Genomic DNA, 20,140 nt, shown 5'->3' with positions numbered 1-20,140 from the left:
ACACACAAATATTAATGTTTCGGTTACAATTATATCTCTGTGCACTCTTGTTTCTCATTTTGTAATTAATCAGCCCAGTACATAGATTAAAAAAAATAAATGAAGTAAGTCATAAAGAGAAAAAAAACATCGTATATTAACGCATATATATGGAATCTGAAAAAGTTGGTATAGACGATCTTATTTACAAAGCAGAAACAGAGACACAGACACAGAGAACAAACATGTGGATACCAAGGTGGAAAGGGGAGATGGGATGAATGGGGAGATTGGGATTGACATATATACACTATTGTATATAGTATCATATATAGACTAATGATACTATGTATAAAATAGATAACTAATGAGAACCTACGGTATAGCTCAGGGAACTCTACTCAATGCTCTGTGATGACCTAAACGAGAAGGAAGTCAAAAAAACAGGGGATATATGTATACGTATAGCTGAGTCACTTTGCTGTACAGTAGAAACTAACACAATATTGTAAGGCAACTATATTCCAATAAACGTTTTTAAAAAAATAAAATAAAATAAATTTAACTGTGTTTACAATGTTTTTGAACAATTTCATGGTATCTCTTGATATCATGGAAATGTACTTGGGAATCATCAGGAAAAATAATCATTGGAATAAAAGAACTGAATTACTTTTTAACAGTTATTATAATTATATATCTCATTTATTAAGCTCTTAGCTTAGTATTAACTCTTAATAATCACTGTGTTAGGCACCTTACAAGACAGGCCTGGTTATCTATAGTTGAGGATCTAAGCTCATAAAGTTTAAATATACTCTTTTGGGTCAAATGCTAGTAAACAGTGGAGCCAAAACATGAACCTACACTTGTCTGCTTCTAGAGCCCTTGTATTATCACATTACTCAGTTAATTTCTAATTTGAAATAATTACTGATGAGAAACAAATCATATTTACAGACAATTTCCATCCTTTTCAATGCCTATCTGCATCAAAAGGTAATACCATTTATTACCAAATGGGAAATTTTTGATTTGCAGATTCACTAGCTGCAATAAAAAGAAATTTGAGATGAGGTTCTACTTAGGGATATTATGTCTACAGTTACATTTATAATTTCAATTCCATAAAATAAAACTACAAAGCATAATTATTCTGGAAGGGCTCAACTCTTGCAGAGAGATCTAGGGCACTTTTAAAGATGAGCCAAAGGTTTGCCAAACCAGAATCATAAATATATTGAATAAATATCTCCAATGGAATTGAATTTTACTGGAAAATAATTAAATTTGTAGGGTTAGGTCCCTGCTTTAACTATATCCAAGGGCCAGTTTTAAGCATACACTAAAATGAAAAGTGATATTTTTCCATAGTTGGAAAGTTTCAACACTCAGAATAAAAGCTGACGTGATGTCACACTTTCTTAGCAGACGTAAAATGTTCTCAGATTTGGAAAATCATATGAAAAGTTGACCAAATCACCTTTCAGTTACTTTCCTTAATTAAAGAGACCTAATTCTTGGCTGTGTTAACAAAGCCAGTTTAATGTAGGACTACTCAGTATACCATGGGGCAAATTCACTTAGAAGAGCAAGAAGCAATCTGATAAAACTGAATGTTTTCTTTTCATCCAACATGATAACATTCACATAAACACTGCCATAAACTACAAGAACCAGAATTATTCTTGAGAAGTCATTTCGTTTATTACCTTCAAGGCAAGATTACCTAAGGAATTTTAAAACGTTACACGAGTTTAGGGAAAAGAAATTGGCTGTTACTTTGTGGCCCAGAGTCCTTACTTGTAAAACAAACAGAAAATTGTAAACAAACAGAAAAATAAGATCTTATGAAACAAGGCCATTGACCTGTAATATAAATTTATATTTATAATATCTATCTATATATCACTGTTTATATAAATGTTCAAAAACCATCATTTCTGGAATCCTGCCAATTATTCCTTCCAATAATATGAAAGCAAACTAAATGCTTCTAAGGCTTTTCAGAATCAGTGATAGAGTTTGATTAATAATTCATATTCAGTTACTATTTTAAGAAAGTTACTAGTTGTAATTTCAATTTTTATGTGAAGTTTTATTTGAAGGTACATACATCAGAAATCCACAATTACAGTATTTTTGTTTGATGCATCAAGCTACAGAGTAGGCGAAAATTCAGAAATTAGTAATTTTAAATGAAACGGGATGGTTTAAAAAATCTCACTGATCTAAATCCAACTAGCTTGGACTTTAAGATAACTTCAATATGAAAGTAGACTTAGCAAGTCAAAGGGTAATGTTGATTTAAATAACAGCTTTTATGGATGTTATGCATTATTATGCAAAGTAAAGAGATATGGTATCATTGTATTTCTTCATTAACTTCATTTTATTTTTTATTTATTTGTAGATTTTTATACTTAATTATAATATGTATAGAACTTTACAGTTTTAAATAAAATCTTTCTTTAATTCTGGTAAAGAGAAAACTCTCTCTTACCCATCAACACTAGTTTTACTAGGTTAACTAAATGGTGTTTAAATTCATTTCCACTGTTACTTGCTGCTCCAGTTTGGCACTGTGTGTTTGGTGAACCTGGGCAATCTGCAGAATGAGTGGTTTTTTTTTTTTTTTTTTTTTAAGGGAACAGGGAGGAAAGTTGAAATGTTTTGGAAAGGGAACAGCAACATTTTGTTTCATTCTGCTTCATTATTTTGTGCAGGACAAAAACTGGCTCAAAACTCTGAACAGCTATAAAATTCTCTTCTCTCTCTATAATTATGGTAGGCACTTGCAGGAGGATGTGCTTCTAAAAATTTACATTTTTACATTAGCCACTGGTCCTATGAACTGTTCTCTTCCTGAGTGGAGGAGTTTGGATCACATTACAGGTGTGGAACTTTTGTGAGAACTGACATCACTGTACAATATGGTATTGGGATGGATTGATGTAAATGATCGGATTTGGCAAATTATAGATGACGAAAAGTATAAAGATCTCTTGTTCTCATTGTAAGAGGTATCACATCATAGATGAGAGAGAATACGAGAACAAAAAAATGATGAAAGCTGAATTTAAAGGCGGGATTAGATATTAAATAAAGATTATACAGATTACACTTTTTTTAAAAGACTGGTGTCCTGAAGTGTCTGTAACATCCTCATGCTAACAATATTTCATTTGAAATGACTGCCAAAGTTAAAACTATATGCACTGAACACCTACTTACAGAGGCAATGCATCTTGCTTTTCTAGAGACTGAATCTGTTTTTTAACCTGCTGTATTAAATTGATGACTCAGCAAGTTTGGAACCATCCCAGGAAATGACTGGTTAGATTACATTATGGAAACTCCAACTGCCAGCACATCTTTAAACATTCAACAGGACCATGAAACAATTTCCCAACAAGGTATATTCCACTTCACAGTTCAAAATGAATTCTCTTTATTAGTTAAGCTAGAAAACAGAGGGGAAAAATGGCCCTTACTTGTGGTTTCTTGTTGTCATTTATGGAAAAATCAAACATAAGACTTCCTGAGAGATGAAAGTCACTGTCTAAAAAACAAGATTCAAATAAAAACTTCTCCACTATTAAGATATTTATGTTTATTAACTAAAATCCATTTCACAGACCCATATTGGGGACTGGATTTGGGGTGACATAAACTCCCCTTGAATCAAAGAGAAATAGAAAAGTAGAGAACACTTTAGCGTACGTGTTGACATCACTTTTTGGACTCCTCATTTTTGGGACTCTTTTTGGTCTTAATCATAAGCTCCTAAGGGAAGGACACAATAAGCTCCTAAGGGAAGGACAACGTCTTAATCATGTTTGTCCTCTGTTAATGGAAAGAAGTGCCTGGTAAAGATAAGTAATAAGCATTGCTTGAACTAAACAAAAATGAATGTCTTCAAGCAATAAATGCATGCAAATAATGGATGAGACATTTCAATAGAGATGTTCAAAATACAGACTGTTAATATAAGCTTTTAAAAAAATTTAGTATTACATGCACTGTAGCATTGACACACTTGCTCTACAGGGTTTCAATTTTAAGTGAGTACAATTGACTAAGGAATGTTTTCCACTGGAACTGTTCTCTATACTTGTCTACCTGCTCCTCGTCCCTACTTGGCATCTCCAACATGAAAACAAAATCTGTCAGAACCCTTTTGCTCTGGAAAGAGGACAGGTGGCAAGCTCAAATATCAATAATATCTGTAGGCTGCTAATACTAATGGGTGTCAGGGATGCAATAGAGAATGGTGGAGACTACAGTAAATCGGAGAGGACAGGCTCGGTTGAAAAGGGATGGATCAAAGACTGCTAATGGCTGTGAGTATGAAAGCCCTATGTTTCCTGACCTCTTAGTTTTGCAAAAGAAGCAGAAGATCTAGCTGCTTTATGAAATAACTCTATTTCTCGACATTAGCGACTCTGAAAAAATTCTGAAACGTTGTGCCAGTCAACTGATTTGGGGAATAAATCTGGTCATGGGGAGTCTGAGACCTCTGAACTAGATCACGACATAAAACACTTTCTATAACCTTTGTAGGTGCCAGATTCTTTTCGTAGCACTTTACATTCATCAACTCATTTAAACCTCATGACCACCAGGTTTTTTAAAGATAAGGAAACTGAATCATAGAGAGACTACATCATTTGCCCAAGATCGCACAGCCTGTAGAAGCAGAACTATGAACTAAGGTATTCTTTTCTTTGTTTTTGCGGTACATGGGCCTCTCACTGTTGTGGCCTCTCCTGTTTCGGAGCACAGGCTCCGGATGCACAGGCTCAGCGGCCATGGCTCACAGGCCCAGCCGCTTCGCGGCATGTGGGATCTTCCCGGACCAGGACACGAACCCGTGTCCCCGGCAGGCGGACTCTCAACCACTGCGCCACCAGGGAAGCCCCAGGTATTCTTGTTCCAGATGATAATAACGATTCCTCTCTTTATAGCCTCTCCCAGTTCTCACATCCCCTGGTTTTATGCTAATATAAAAATAGAAAGTATTTTCTTCCCTTCATTTAAGTCATGAAGGAAGAGTTCACAGGAAACAAGAAAAATCAAGTAATAGTATGTTCTACTTGCCAAAATGCAAAGTGAAAATATTGTGAACCCCTTAACCTTGACCTACAGAAGAGACTTTCAAGCGACCTGTCTGTGCCCAGAGGATAGCATCTGAGTCATGCATGTTTTCTAGAACATAATGATTAGCATAATACACAGCCTCTATTGTATAAGTATCACTCAGTTGCCTGCCAACTTTCCTGTTCAGGTGCTGTTATGCTTAAAAGATACCAGCACAGCTATGTGAAACACAGCCAACCAAACATTAATCTTTTACTCTAGAAGTTTTATGATCTGGCATTTTTTGATTATCAAAGAACTGTGCAGAATAGCACCTTGTAACAGTTTGCTCCTACTGCCATCCAGATGGATCTATGTAATTTAACAAGTGCTTACTCGGACAAATCCTACCTAAAGGCTCAAGTCAGATGCTACAGGACATACAAGGACCAGTCTCTGTGCCCAATGAGTTTACTATTCAATAGAATTCTGGACACAACATAACTGTTACTATCAACAACATGTGCTCTTCCCTTCTATAGGCATAGATGGTTCTGTCTCATTCTTCAGATTCCAGGTCATATATCACCTTCTCCAGGACGCCTCCAGATCACCTCACTTCCTGCCCACATCCCCTCCACTCTGTGGTACTCTCTGGCACATCATCACGTCCCCTCCAGAGCCATTACTGCAGAGCACAACTATCTTATTTACCTCTTTGTTTATTAGGTTTTTACTGTCTCCCTTCAGTAGAATATAAGTTCCATGAGAAGGGGAACTTGACAATTTTGTTCATCACTGTATCACCAACTTCTGGAATACTGCCTCACACAGAATAAGTGCCCATATGTATGAAGGTTCGAAGAAAAGATAAACCACTTCCATGATGGAGATAAAGGGGTCATTCAGAAAAGGAGTTTCCTGAAGAAGAGGCATTGGGTGTGGATCCTGAAGTGAGTCTTGCCATGCAATGACTATGTTGACTATTATTAGCAGTTAAAATTCTGTTTAGGACAACTCAGTCCTCCTAATCTTCAGACTGCCTAGAGATTTCTTTTATACACTCTGAAACCTGTTTATCCCACTTGGAAATGATTATCTAATGCCACCCATTGTCACTGCTAGTAAAACACGGCTGTGAATGCTTAGTCTGAGGTTATTTTACGAAGCAAAAAAGAAACAATCGACTTCTGTCAACAACACTGAGATGAATATTTCACCTCAGACATGGGGAGTCCAGGATTTCCCAGCACAGAGCAGTTCTTGGGCAACAGACAAGTTTGAAGAGCCCTGGGAATTGAGGTGCATATACGAACATGCGAACATGGCATGCTGCCATGCCCTGTAGTTCGCTGAGTAGAGGTACGGTGTTTGGCGAGTTTTAAATTGTTCAGTGCTATTCTGTTACAATTCTGATTCTACAGGCCTTGAACTACCTGCCAAGTGTGCCAGATAAATGAGTTTGGTTCCTCAGTTGGATACCCTAAATATGTACCATAAATAAAATCTAATCAACACCTTTTCATAACAGTGAAAAGGACTGCCACAGAGCAGAAATAAAAAAAAGTGTGCCCCCTGCTTAGTGGTGATGGCTGCTGTTTTACAGTGGAGAATCCATTTTTAATGTTTGCAGCAATTTGTGAAAGATTTCATAGTAACAACATATATAATCTCTTATTAAAAATACACGGTGATCTGGATTTGCTGAGTGCTGAAGCAGTCTTAGAAGTTACATTAACTTTTATACTGCCTCACTCTTCTTAAGTAAACAGAAATGAAGGATAAAGGAACCTTACTATTTTCTTAAGCAATCCACCTTTTCCAGGGAAAGCACTAGACCCCTGGAGAACTTGTTACAAATTACAATGCACTGTTCTTTCAAAATGTCAGTTACTGACATCTTCCAAATCTCTGGGTTCCTGGAGGAAAGGGGAGACATAATACAAGTACTGCCTCTCCTTATCCTTGAAGGCAATGCAACCTTAACTCCACACACTATACACTCATAAAATAAAAAAGCACTTCTGCTGAGGAAGAAGATAACTCTGCATGTCAACAAGTTGAGGGCTTCGACTGTCATATAGAAAGTGAACTGGAAGGTAAGCAGATCATGTGGAAAATTCAAAAGTGATTTTAGGGACACATATTCTCATGGTATTTAACCTTGACTGAATTGACAGGCGCCTGGCCTCGGTTTACGAGCTAACGGGAAAGCTGAATGAAATAATCTAGAAAGAGATTTTCCCAGTGATTACTGCCTTGGAGCTTAGTAGTCATGATTGGTGAGGAATTTAAGGAGCAGAGACTTAAATCTGACAGGCCTGGCATGACATTAGATGGACACAGATAGCCACTAAGCAAATGCCTGTTACTGGTCACTGGGTGCGTGGGGGGGTTGCTTTGCATCTTAAAGCAGAGAGCAATGTTTTGTGTCTTAAGTCATGGCAGTGCAGAGTGTTAAGGAGGCCAAGGTACCTTCCCGATGTGAGTGCAGGCCCTTCAGGGACTTCACTAAAGATCCATTTGTTCCAAAGACCTGTATGTTTGTAACTGTGGACAAGTGGTACTTGATGTCCTCTTCCCCAGTGGAATTCATGAAGAACTCTCCAGCTGTGTTCTTACTTAGAATTACACACCTGGAAGTCTATGTTCAGAACATGAAATAATAATGTACAGATGACAAGCCAGACAAATTGAATGAAATCAGGCAACAGCTGATTAATAGCACATCAAAGAAGGCCTCACACTCTTAATTTTACTGATGGGCTCCTTCCCGACAAACGCACCACTGCACATACTCTTCTGCCTCTCAGGAGGTGGAAAAGTGCCAGTTAAATAATTCTTGGATGTCTTTTCCTCACTGGAAGTATACACTGCCCAGGTTTGAATTTAGAGAACTAGTCTGTACAATCATCAAAAGAAATCTTGCAATATCTGGCTAATGTACTGGATGTCATGGTTCATATTTAAATGGAAAAACGACTTCTTAATTCAGATGAATCACCAGGATTCCTGGAACTCCAGAACACAAGCATAACAATGAAAGTGTCTACCTCTAGATAGACTTTTGCTACTTTGGAAAATATCCTGGTAAATATTTATTGGGCCAGAAATTTCACCATAGTTTCATTAGAAATAACCTTTTCCCCCAGTATTTGCTCATTTGAAAAGAATCTGCCTTAACTATTATAAAGTGTATCAGGAGCATACCCAATTACAGATAGGTAATGCAATAGTGGTATTCTCTTGTCTTTACTTATTTATTAATGAACAGAAACAGCAACTGAATGAGTCATTTTGTGGGGGAGGTTTTCTAGGAGAGTATGCAGACAAGAGTTCCTTTTACTACAATACTTGTCTGAATTAAATGTGACTCAGGAAACTCTATAAAAATAATAGTGGTTTATGGAAAAGTATTATTTAGAAAATACGCACCCTCACATAAAAAGGTAAACTGAATATCGTCCAAATTTTGTAAAAACTAAAGGATGTGAAGGGTAAACAGTCAAACATAGAGAAAGCTTTTGGAATGAGCAATGTATTTCCTAATAATATCTTACTGTAAGGCAGTCTGACTGTTAAGAATTACCAAGAAGACTAGTCTAGAAGCATTTAATTTCACCAAAAAAAAAAAGAAAAAAAATTCTCTCTAGAGCCTCTTAACTTCAAAGCTGTAATAGTAAATGCTTCCTTAAAGACATTTAAAAATATTTAAAATAACTTCAGTAAAGTTCTTAAATTTTAAAAAAACTCCATAAGGCCTACTTAACTTAAAAAAATATTGTGTCATCATTGTATCCTGTCGTTGCAAAGGACACCAGTATCTTTAATTCTGCTTCATTTTCTACCTTGACTTCAGCTCATTTACGTCAAGAAAAGACTATTCTCTTGAATCATTTGAAAAGAATATTATGTTTAATCTGCCTACATTGATTTATTTTCAATAGTATTCCATGTAGAGTAAGATAATGAGTGGAAGTGTTTTCTCTGTATTAAAATATCAGTATGGGAAAAAGCCATGAAAAACACATGTAAAACTGAAAATATACTTCCATCACAGATTAACAGATAGAGGATTACTATCACAATATATATTCAATTAAAGACCTAAATGTAAGGCCAGACACTATAAAACTCTTAGAGGAAGACATAGGCAGAACACTCTATGACATCAATCACAGCAAGATCCTTTTTGACCCACCTCCTAGAGGAAGAGAAATAAAAACAAAAATAAACAAATGGGACCTAATGAAACTTAAAAGCTTTTGCACAGCAAAGGAAACCATAAACAAGACAAAAAGACAACCCTCAGAATGGGAGAAAATATTTGCAAATGAAGCAACTGACAAAGGATTAATCTCCAAAATATACAAGCAGCTCATGCAGCTCAACATCAAAAAACAAACAACCAAATCCAAAAATGGGCAGAAAACCTAAATAGACATTTCTCCAAAGAAGATATACAGATTGCCAACAAACATATGAAAGGATGCTCAACATCACTAACCATTAGAGAAATGCAAATGAAAACTACAATGAGGTATCACCTCACACCAGTCAGAATGGCCATCATCAAAAAGTCTACAAACAATAAATGCTGGAGAGGGTGTGGAGAAAAGGGAACCCTCTTGCACTGTTGGTGGGAATGTAAATTGATACAGCCACTATGGAGAACAGTATGGAGGTTCCTTAAAAAACTACAAATAGAACTACCATACGACCCAGCAATCCCACTACTGGGCATACACCCTGAGAAAACCATAACTCAAAAAAAGAGTCATGTACCACAGTGTTCTTTGCAGCACTATTTACAATAGCCAGGGCATGGAAGCAACCTAAGTGTCCATCGACAGATGAATGTATAAAGAAGATGTGGTACATATATGCAGTGGAATATTACTCAGCCATAAAAAGAAATGAAATTGAATTATTTGTAGTGAGGTGGATGGACCTAGAGTCTGTCATACAGAGTGGAGTAAGTCAGAAAGAGAAAAACAAATACCGTATGCTAACACATATATGTGAATCTAAAAAAAAAAGGTTCTCAAGAACCTAGGGGCAGGACAGGAATAAAGATGCAGACGTAGAGAATGGACTTGAGGACACGGGGAGGGGAAGGGTAAGCTGGGAAGAAGTGAGAGGGTGGCATGGACTTATATATACTACTGAATGTAAAATAGATAGCTAGTGGGAAGCAGCCGCATAGCACAGGGAGATCAGCTCAGTGCTTTGTGACCACCTAGAGGGGTGGGATAGGGAGGGTGGGAGGGAGATGCAAGAGGGAGGAGATATGGGGACATATGTATACATATAGCTGATTCACTTTGTTATACAGCAGAAACTAACACAACATTGTAAAGCAATTATACTCCAATTAAGATGTTAAAATTTTTTTTAAGTTTAAAAATATATATATATATATATATATATATATATATATATATATATATATATATTCAAAGCAACTCAATAGAGAAAGAGACAGGCAATTCACCATAGGTGAAATACAGATGTCCAATAAATATATAAAAAGTTGTTTCTCTTCTCCAGTAAAGAAATCATATTTAGGAATAGAAATTATTTTACCTATCTATCAAATTTGTGAAAAAAAAAACTTTTAAAATACTGATAAAATCGATTGTTGGGAAGGCTATGAGGAAATGGAAACTCTCATACACTGCAGTCAGTGAAGTCATAAATTTAAACTTTTACATCCTTTTAAAGAACTAGTTGGCAAAAAAAAATGTGTATATTCTTTAGTCTACTTGGCTTCTAAGGATATAACCTACTGGATTCATTCGATAAATACTTACTGAGAAACCTACAAATATGTTTACAAGTGTGCAAAAAATACAGACAAGGATGCCTATTTCCTCAATAGAGGACATTAAGTAAATTAATATATATCATTGCAATGTTAATACCAGAAAGCTTTTACAAAAACACATTTCTTTGTTTCCATAGTGTCCTTTCCTGCAAGTCCATGAGGGCAGAGGATTGATCTACACTTGTATACTTCTGCATCCTTGAGTTACAAACCTGAAAATATAAACTCTGACTAGGACATGCTGAACATGGAGCCATGACCAGGTTTCTCAAACAGTTCTGCAACTCACAAACTGTCACTAGAATATTTCTCTGAAATACTGGTCAAATTTTATGAATAATTATCTTCCAGGACATTATAAAGAAAAGAAGAAAAGTTTGTTACCTTTTCAACAAACCAGCTATAAACAACTTCAAGAACAATAGCTTATGCAGAAAATGCATCTTGTTTCCCTCAGGAGCTATCCCGTGAAGGCCTGGCTGCCTTTAAGTTGTACAACTTCCACAGAAAAGCAAACTACCCTTCAGTCCTCTTTTACACCATCTGCTCCGATTTCAGTGCAGGAGAGGGAAGTGGAAAACGCTTCCCGCCCTTTTTTGGCTTTATTCCCAAAGGATAATTTGAAGGGAAAGATACTAGTCCACATCTAAAATTATGTCTGAACGGCACTGTAAATTACAAAATTTAAATTTACAAGAATATCAAAAATTATACTGACCTAGCGTTCACCCCAGACTTTTCTAAGTACGGCACATTTTGAACTAGGATAATTTTTCAATCGTGGGAATTCACTATTATAGAAGCAGATCTCTTCATTTTACATCTTATGAATCAAGATATCTCGACTTGGGGCTTCCCCAGGGGCGCAGTGGTTGAGAGTCCGCCTGCTGATGCAGGGGACACGGGTTCGTGCCCCGGTCCGGGAAGATACCACATTCTGCGGAGCGGCTAGGCCGTGAGCCATGGCCGTTGAGCCTGCGTGTCCGTAAACTGTGCTCCGCAATGGGAGAGGCCACAACAAGTGAGAGGCCCGTGTACCGCAAAAAAAAAAAAAAAAAAAGATATCTTGACTTGCTAATTTTCTTTAACCCAGAACATGTTCTGGTTGTATTTTGATTTGCTTCCTATGTTAGAGTTACCTTAACAATACCATCTTAGAATGGACACTAATAATTGTATTTGAAATTTACAGTCTCATGAAAGAAAATAACAATATGTCAACTCTCAACTCACCAGAGGTACAGAAATAAGAAAAACGAAACATTAACAAGTCAACTGGTCAAAACAAGTTATCACAAGAAGAGTACTGTTGTATATCCTGCTTTAATGCTTGACTTTTCCATGTTTAGGTTATTAATTGCTTAAGATAGACAAAAGGTCAATTTTGGAGGGGGGTCTTACTTAAAACCTTTATGAAGTAAATACGTGGTTTTCCATATATAATTTCTTCTTGGATTGAGACCTTAATACATACACTAGTACCATCGTTTTAAAAAATAATGCAATAGACTATGATAATACATTACGGATTCAAAGCTCCTTTCTTGAAAAGTTATAAGTCCTCTTCAGGCAGTCCTTGTTTTGTGCCTTATGGTGCCAACCAAAACTGCTGGATATCAGGATGGTGACCTCACTTGGCACGGTTCTATGGTACCTAGCACCAGGACACAGTTCCAGCATGCACACATTTCAGTTAATATGCTACCAGGTAAAGTGAGTGCTGACTGTGTTCTGTTCTATTCTCAACTGGCCTGCCCAGCTTCATAGAAAAGACACCAATGTTATGGAATCAAGTAATCTGAGGGCAAAATTTTATCTAATGAACCAACTATTGGTCTAATGCCTGCACTGCTCTTTGTCTTCTTGAAGACTGAAAACTTAAACAATAACACCAGGAAAAGACAACCACCACCACCACCACCCATGGGCTTTCTGCAGTTCAACAGGTGGGATTCTGAGCTAAATTCTGACCTGAGTATTCTCATAGAGTCAATACAGATGACTGTCTGATGTTAATTTAATATTATAATGTTGGCTTGCAAAAGATGGTGAAGCACATTCCTAGGCAGAGTTAGTACCTACCTCAAAGCCAGGACTCACAGGAGACTGAAACATGAAGTCGTAAGAGCAAAAAGCAGACAAAGGTGCAGAAAAGGGGAGGCAGAAGACAAGAGAACCGTGTTATTGGAGGAAAGCAATGCATGTTACTCAATAATATTATTAGCAAATAATAGATATATTTTCAAGAAAAAGCAAAATGTGATACTAATCAGTCTTTGTGGCACAGAAACATCTGGGTTAGAAACTACTTTTTAACATTTCAATGGAACTACAGACACTAAGATTGCAAAAAACACTGTTTAAAGTTTTGAGTTGGTAGAGGTAAAGAAAATATCTACTTGTCACAGTGTCAGTGATGAAAGACGGTTCATTCACCTTCTTGAAAATAAATGAGAGTCAGAAAGAAGCATTTTGACCTTTAAGTGAAAGATCAGATTTTCTTCACAATAATTCATACTCTCAATGGAAAAAGAAAGAAAAAGGTCATCAAAGTAATCAAATGTGACATAGTTATCTTCCTGCAGGCAAGAATAAGTTGATGAATAATCAGTATCAGTCAGTGCTTTACAAACCTGAAAAGTCCAATAGTGGGTTAGAGTTTTAATGAGAGAAATATGTCTACAGTGTATTCTTTGCTCATTTTAGAGTCTTTGCTGCATATCATTGCTTTCTGTCTGATTTCATTTAAGGTTGAAATATAATTCAAAAGTAGAAAGGTTATGATAAATTTTTTTAAGAGGAGGAGTATCAATGAAAAATCTAAGAAACATTTTGGTTAAGTAGACATGCATCTGGTAATTTATGCTGCATATGTTCTTTTTCATCTCTGTTCCCTCAAGCTTTGTGGGGTAGCTCTGATAACTAGAAATTAAATCAAAACTGAAATACAGTTGACTCTTTTTCTTAACAAAAATGTATGATGGTGTTTTGAAATCCATGATATTTCCAGTGTTGAATAAACATTACACTTTGAGAAAAATCCTATTATTTGTTCTCTCAGTCCCTGCATCCTAATTTACAATCTACAGCTAACCCATTTTGTCAGAGACTTTGGAAAGGGATGTACATTTAGGTTGAGGTTCTGCTAAAATTAACTGTTACCCAGTGATACCAGTTAGACCTCTGGATTAACAGGAAGCATGAGCAGAATTCAGGAGCAACAATTGCTCATTTGGCCAGACCCAAACATGACTTTGGAGGAGAAATTATAACCCTGTTTGAATGTACTTTTATAGAACATTTTCATACAGAGGAGGCAAAGCTTTCCCTTTGCGAGAAGAAATCAAATTTCCTCAATTTCCAAAATAAGATATTATCCTTGTCATCAACATACCTAATATCCAAAGCTCAGGATTTTCCTCCAGTTTGTAGCCCTGAATGTCTTTATTCTGGGCTATCAGCAGAATTCAATTCCAGCTTAGTGCTGGTTTACTGCACGATATTTGAAGATGGTCTATGCAACATGCATTAATTGACTTATTCCTCTAAGTTACCATTTCTAAAAGTGCATGTTATTTTCGCACTAGGTATTTCTAGGTTTCCTGAGAAAAAGGGATTCCATAGTTGAGTCAGTTTAGGAACACTGATTTCATTATTGCAAGACTTCTGAGAGCCATAACTATGCTTAATGAATATTGTGATGTCCAGTACTTGGATGGACTGAGGAGTACTTCCCAATCTTATTTGACTAGGAGAAGGATTTTTTGCATAATATTTTATAGCACCATTATTTTAAAGAAAATATTTTGGGGAACACACACCTCTGTATTTCTCCCTTGCTATCAAATTAGAATCACCAGAAATGTCCATAGGTCGCCAAGAAAAAGAGAGCCACCTATTCCTTTGGTAGTTGGTTGTAATATTTTACTAGAGCTTTGTTTTTACTTTTGTTTTTCCCTTGAAAGAAGATCATATGAATCACAGTTGTGTATCTGTGGTGAAGACTACTGTAGAAACTGTTTATTATGTAAATGAATACTATATATATTACGGTGATGTGGCATATTACTTTCATTTAGCACCCAAAGAATTTATGTTTCCTGTTACTGAAAAATGTAATTTCTATAACCCCATTTTCTTTAAATTGACTGATAGGAATCTCAGAATTAAATTAAATTATTTACTTTTCTGATATAATATTTCATTCTTTTACCACATGACTTGGGATGAAGAAACCTAATGACTTTATAACTTGCTATTGTCATTTTAAAACCTTTTTATTGGGCTTCCCTGGTGGCGCAGTGGTTGAGAATCTGCCTGCCAATGCAGGGGACACGGGTTTGAGCCCTGGTCTGGGAAGATCCCACATGCCACAGAGCAACTAGGCCCGTGAGCCACAACTACTGAGCCTGCGCGTCTGGAGCCTGTGCTCTGCAACAAGAGAGGCCGCGATAGTGAGAGGCCCACCGCACCACGAAGAAGAGTGGCCCCCACTTGCTGCAACTAGAGTAAGCCCTCGCACAGAAACAAAGACCCAACACAGCCAAAAATAAATAAATAATTAAGACCACATATTAAAAAAATAAATAAATAAAATATTTTTATTGAGGTATAATTTATATGGAATAAAGTGCAGAAAATTCTAGGTGTACATATTGATGAGGTTTTACATGCGCATATAAGCATGTAACCTCTACCCAGATCAAGATATAGAATATTTCCAGCATCCAGAAAGGCTCTCTCTTGCTCCCTCTCTACGTGGGCACCTACGAGGAGCCATTATTCTGATGTCTCTCACCATAAATCAGTTTTTCTGGATTAGAACTTCATACACTGGATTCACAGGCATATAATCTTTTGTGTCTGTTTTTTTCCCCTAAATATTATTTTGTGAGATTCATTTATGTTGCTGAATGAATCAACAGTTCCTCAATTCTATTGCTGTATTGCTGTATACTATTCCATTGTATGACTCTACCACTATTTATTTGTTTCTAGCTTTTAGCTACAATGAATAAAAATGTTAAAACATGCTTGTAACAATACCATTCACACTGGCACCCCACCAAGGTGAAATACTTAGGTATAAATCTAACAAAATATGAATAAGATCTATATGAGGAAAACTACAAAACTCTGATGAGTGACATAAAAGAGCAAAATAATGGAGAGAGATATACCATGTTCACAGATAGGAAGACTCAATGTTATCAATTTGTCAGTTCTTCCCAACTTGCCCTATAGATTCAATGCAATCCCAATCCAAATCTGAGCAAATTATTTTATGGATATCAACAAAGTGATTTTATAGTTTATATGGAAAGGCAAAAGACCCAGAATACCCAACATGATACTGAAAGAGAAGAATAAAGTTAGAGGACTGATGCTACCCAACTTTAAGACTTACTATAAAGCTATAATAATCAAAACAGTGTGGTATAAGAATGACAAATAGATCAATGAAGTAAAACAGTGAGACCCCAAATAAGCCCCCATAAATACAGTCAACTCACCTTTGACCAAGGAGCAAAGGCAATACAATGGAGCAAAGGTGGTCTCTTCAATAAATGGTGCTGGTGATTCACATGTAAACAAATGAATCTAGACACAGAACTTACAATGAATTAACTTAATTAACTTAAATTAAAAAGTAAATTAATGCAAGTTAATTAAGTTAATTTAAATTAAAATTTTAACTCTATATGAATCATAGACCTAAATGTAAAACACAACACTATAAAAATCCTAGAAGATAACATAGGAGAAAACCTAGGTGACCCTGGATATGGTGGTGCTTTTTAAAATCCATAACCAAAGACATGATCCTTGAAAGAAATAAATGATAAGCTGGATTTCATTAAAATTAAAAACTTCTGCTCTGCAGAAGACAATGTTAAGAGAATTAAAATACAAGCCACAGACAGGGAGAAAACATTTGCAAAATATTAGCAAAAGACACATCTAACAAAGATTGTTATCCGAAATATACAAAGAACTCTTGGAACTTCTCTGGTGGTCCATGGGTGAGATTCCACACTCACAATGCAGGGGGTCTGGGATCAATCCCTGGTCGGGGAACTAGATCCTGCATGTATGCCGCAACTAAGAGGTCACACGCCACAACTAAGAGTTTGCATGCCACAACTAAGAAGTCCGCCTGCTGCAACTAAAGATCCCACATGCTGCAACTAAGACCAGGGGCAGCCAAAATAAATAAATATTAAATAATATATCTATAGACAAAGAACTCTTAAAATTCCACAATAAGAAAACAAACAATCCAATTTACAAATGGGCCAAAAACCTTAACAAACGTCTTACCAAAAAAGATATACAGATGGCAAATAAGCATGTGAAAAGAAGTTTCACATCATATGTCATCAGGGAAATGCAAACTAAAACAATGAGAAACCACTACACACCTATCAGAACACAAAATCCAAAATAACGACAACACCAAATGCTGACAAGGATGTGCAACGACAGGAACTCTCATTCATTGCTGTGGGAATGCAAAATGGTGCAGCCACTTTGGAAGACAGTTTGGCAGTTCTGACAAAACATAATCTTATCATATGATCCAGCAATTGCACTCCTTGATACTTACTCAGAAGAGCTGAAAACTTATGTTTACACCAAAACCTGTACATGGATGCTTACAGCAGCCTTACTCATAACTGGCAAAACGTGGAAGCAACCAAGATGTCCTTTGTTAGGTGAATGGATAAATGAACTGTGGACATCTTGACAATGGAATGTTATTCCACTCTAAAATGAAATGAGCCATCAAGCCATGAAAAGACATGGAGGAAACTTAAGTATGTCCTACTAAGTAAAAGAAGCCAAACTGGAAAGGGTACATACCGTATGATTCCAACTATATGACATTCTGAAAAAGGCAAAACTATAGAGACAGTAAAAAAAATCAGTAGTTGGTAGGGGTTGGCTGGAGGGGAGGAGGGAAGAATAGATGAAGCTAAGAGGACTTTTAGAGCAGTGAAAATATTCTGCATGATACCATAATGATGAATACATGTCATTATGCATTTGTCCAAATCCACAGAATGTACAACACCATGAGTGAACCCGAAAGCAAACCATGGACTTTGGTTGGTTATGATGTGACTGGGTGATTATGATGTGTATGTCAACGTATGTTCACCAGTGTTAGCAAAAGTACCACTCTGGTGAGTGATGGTGATAATGGGGGAGGTTATGCATGTGTGGGTGGCAAGGGGTATATGGGAAATCTCTGTGCCTGCCTTTCAGTTTTGCTGTGAACCTAAAACTGCTTTAAAAATTGAAGTCTAAAAAATTTTTAGAAATTCTGGTACGTATTTTTAAAAATTAAAAAAAATTCTGGTACATATCTTTCCATGCATGTCTATACACATTTCTGGTGAATATATACCTAGGAGTAAAACTGCTGAGTCGCATGATATGCATATGTTCAGCTTTAGAAGACAACTGCCAACCGGATTTCCAAAGTTGCTGAACCAATTTATATTCCTAGTAGTAGTGTATGTGAGTTCTAGTTGCTCAATATCTTCACCAATACTTGTTACTGTCAGTTTTTTTCCCCCAACATTAGACATTCTGGTGTACAGATATCTCACTGTAGATTTAAATTTAGACTCTGATAAATAACGATGTAAAATACATTTTCATGTTTATTGGCTGTCTTCTTTTGTAAAGTGCCATTCAAGTACTTTGCCTGTATCTTAAATAAGGTTGTCTGTCTTTTCAACTTTTATAGATGTTCTTTATACATTTGGATATGACTCTTTTACAAGATATATATACATATTATATACATTGAAAATATCTTTTCCCATTCTGTGACTTGCTTTTCCACCCTTTTAATGGTATATTTTGCTGAAAATAATTTGTTAATTTTAATGTTGCCCAATTTACCAATTTTTTTCTTTTGTCATCAGTGATTTGAGTCCTATTTGAAAAAGGTTTTTGTGACCCAAGTTACTGTAGATACTCTTGTATGTTATCTCCTAGAAGCTCCTAATCTACCTAGGATTTATTTTGTATATGGTATAAGGTAAGGTCAAGATTCATATTTTCCATATAGATATCCCATTGGTTCCAGAAATATTTGTTGAAAAAAACCATCCTTTTCTCACAGCAGTGGTACTGTTGTCATAACTTAGTTGGCCTGTATATGCGCATAGTTTCTGGACTCCTTCTATTCTGTTTCATTGGTTTATTTTCTGTTCTGGTGTAATACCACATTGTCTTAACTACGGCTTTATGATATGTTTGGAAATTCTCCAGCTTTGTTCTACATCAGGGGTTCTCAAACTCAGCACTACTGACATTTTGAGCCAGCTACTTCTTTGTTTGGGGGCTGTCCTGTACATTGACCTCTCTGTGATTTCCTTATTTCTGAGACATTTGTCCCTCAAATCCTGATTGCCTTGGTTGCTCCCAGGTACCTTTAAATATTGTTTTGTTATGTTCTGTTATACTGTATTCAGCTTTTATAATTGTCCCTTACAGGAGAGTGGTCTGATACAAGCTTCTTCATAGCTAGGAGCAGAAGTTCTGGAACAGATTATTAACTTTTTTGCCTAAGACTAAGCCTTGTATAACATGATTTCAAATGGCTTTAACTTTTCCCAAACACCACAAGAACATCTGCAAATTTTTAAAAAGATAAGATGATTTTTAAAAAGATCTAGATGATAAACAGAGATATTATAGGATCATTTAATCTTGACTTCTCCTATACAATTGTCTAAAAGTTTATAAAACTGATATAATCTTAATAAGTATACTTATACATAACGAAACAACATATTAGTGTGTCCTCCTTAAGTACCTACTGAGTTTTTCTTGTTTCCTTCTAACATAGGTGATGATGTACAAAAAGATATACACCCTTGCAGAGCTCTTATGCCATAAATTGCCTACATTTTGGATTTTCTCAAAAAAGGACTGCATCATGGTTGGAATAATGGATACAGTTTAGTGCCGAAGTTGATGACAGACAAAGCTTGTCATAAGATCTATGTTGTTATACTTTTTTTTTCTATGTTAGCAGCAGTATAGAAATCCAAGACTCAATTTATTTGCCAGAAATGGGTAAATTAATAGAATTACCAGTATTTTAATCCATATGTGAAATGGTGATTTTCCAGTCAAAATAGGCAATCAAGTGTTGAATAGAAAAATCATTTTCTTACATTTGGCAGAAAATCTATACTTATTGCAGACTTGCAACATGGGTGGTCTAATGGCATT

At 36.1% G+C, this 20,140-nt stretch overlaps 1 protein-coding gene across 3 annotated transcripts in view; it reads right to left on the bottom strand.

Annotated features, from left to right (window-relative positions):
• PRKD1 (protein kinase D1) overlaps positions 1 to 20,140 on the bottom strand; it is a 333,945-nt gene that overhangs the window by 58,395 nt on the left and 255,410 nt on the right. The gene's annotated exons all lie outside the window — the stretch shown is intronic.

The sequence above is a fragment of the Pseudorca crassidens genome, chromosome 1 (assembly GCF_039906515.1).
Source record: "Pseudorca crassidens isolate mPseCra1 chromosome 1, mPseCra1.hap1, whole genome shotgun sequence".
NCBI classification, from domain to species: Eukaryota; Metazoa; Chordata; class Mammalia; order Artiodactyla; family Delphinidae; genus Pseudorca; species Pseudorca crassidens.
This window is presented reverse-complemented; position numbering and strand designations above follow the sequence as displayed.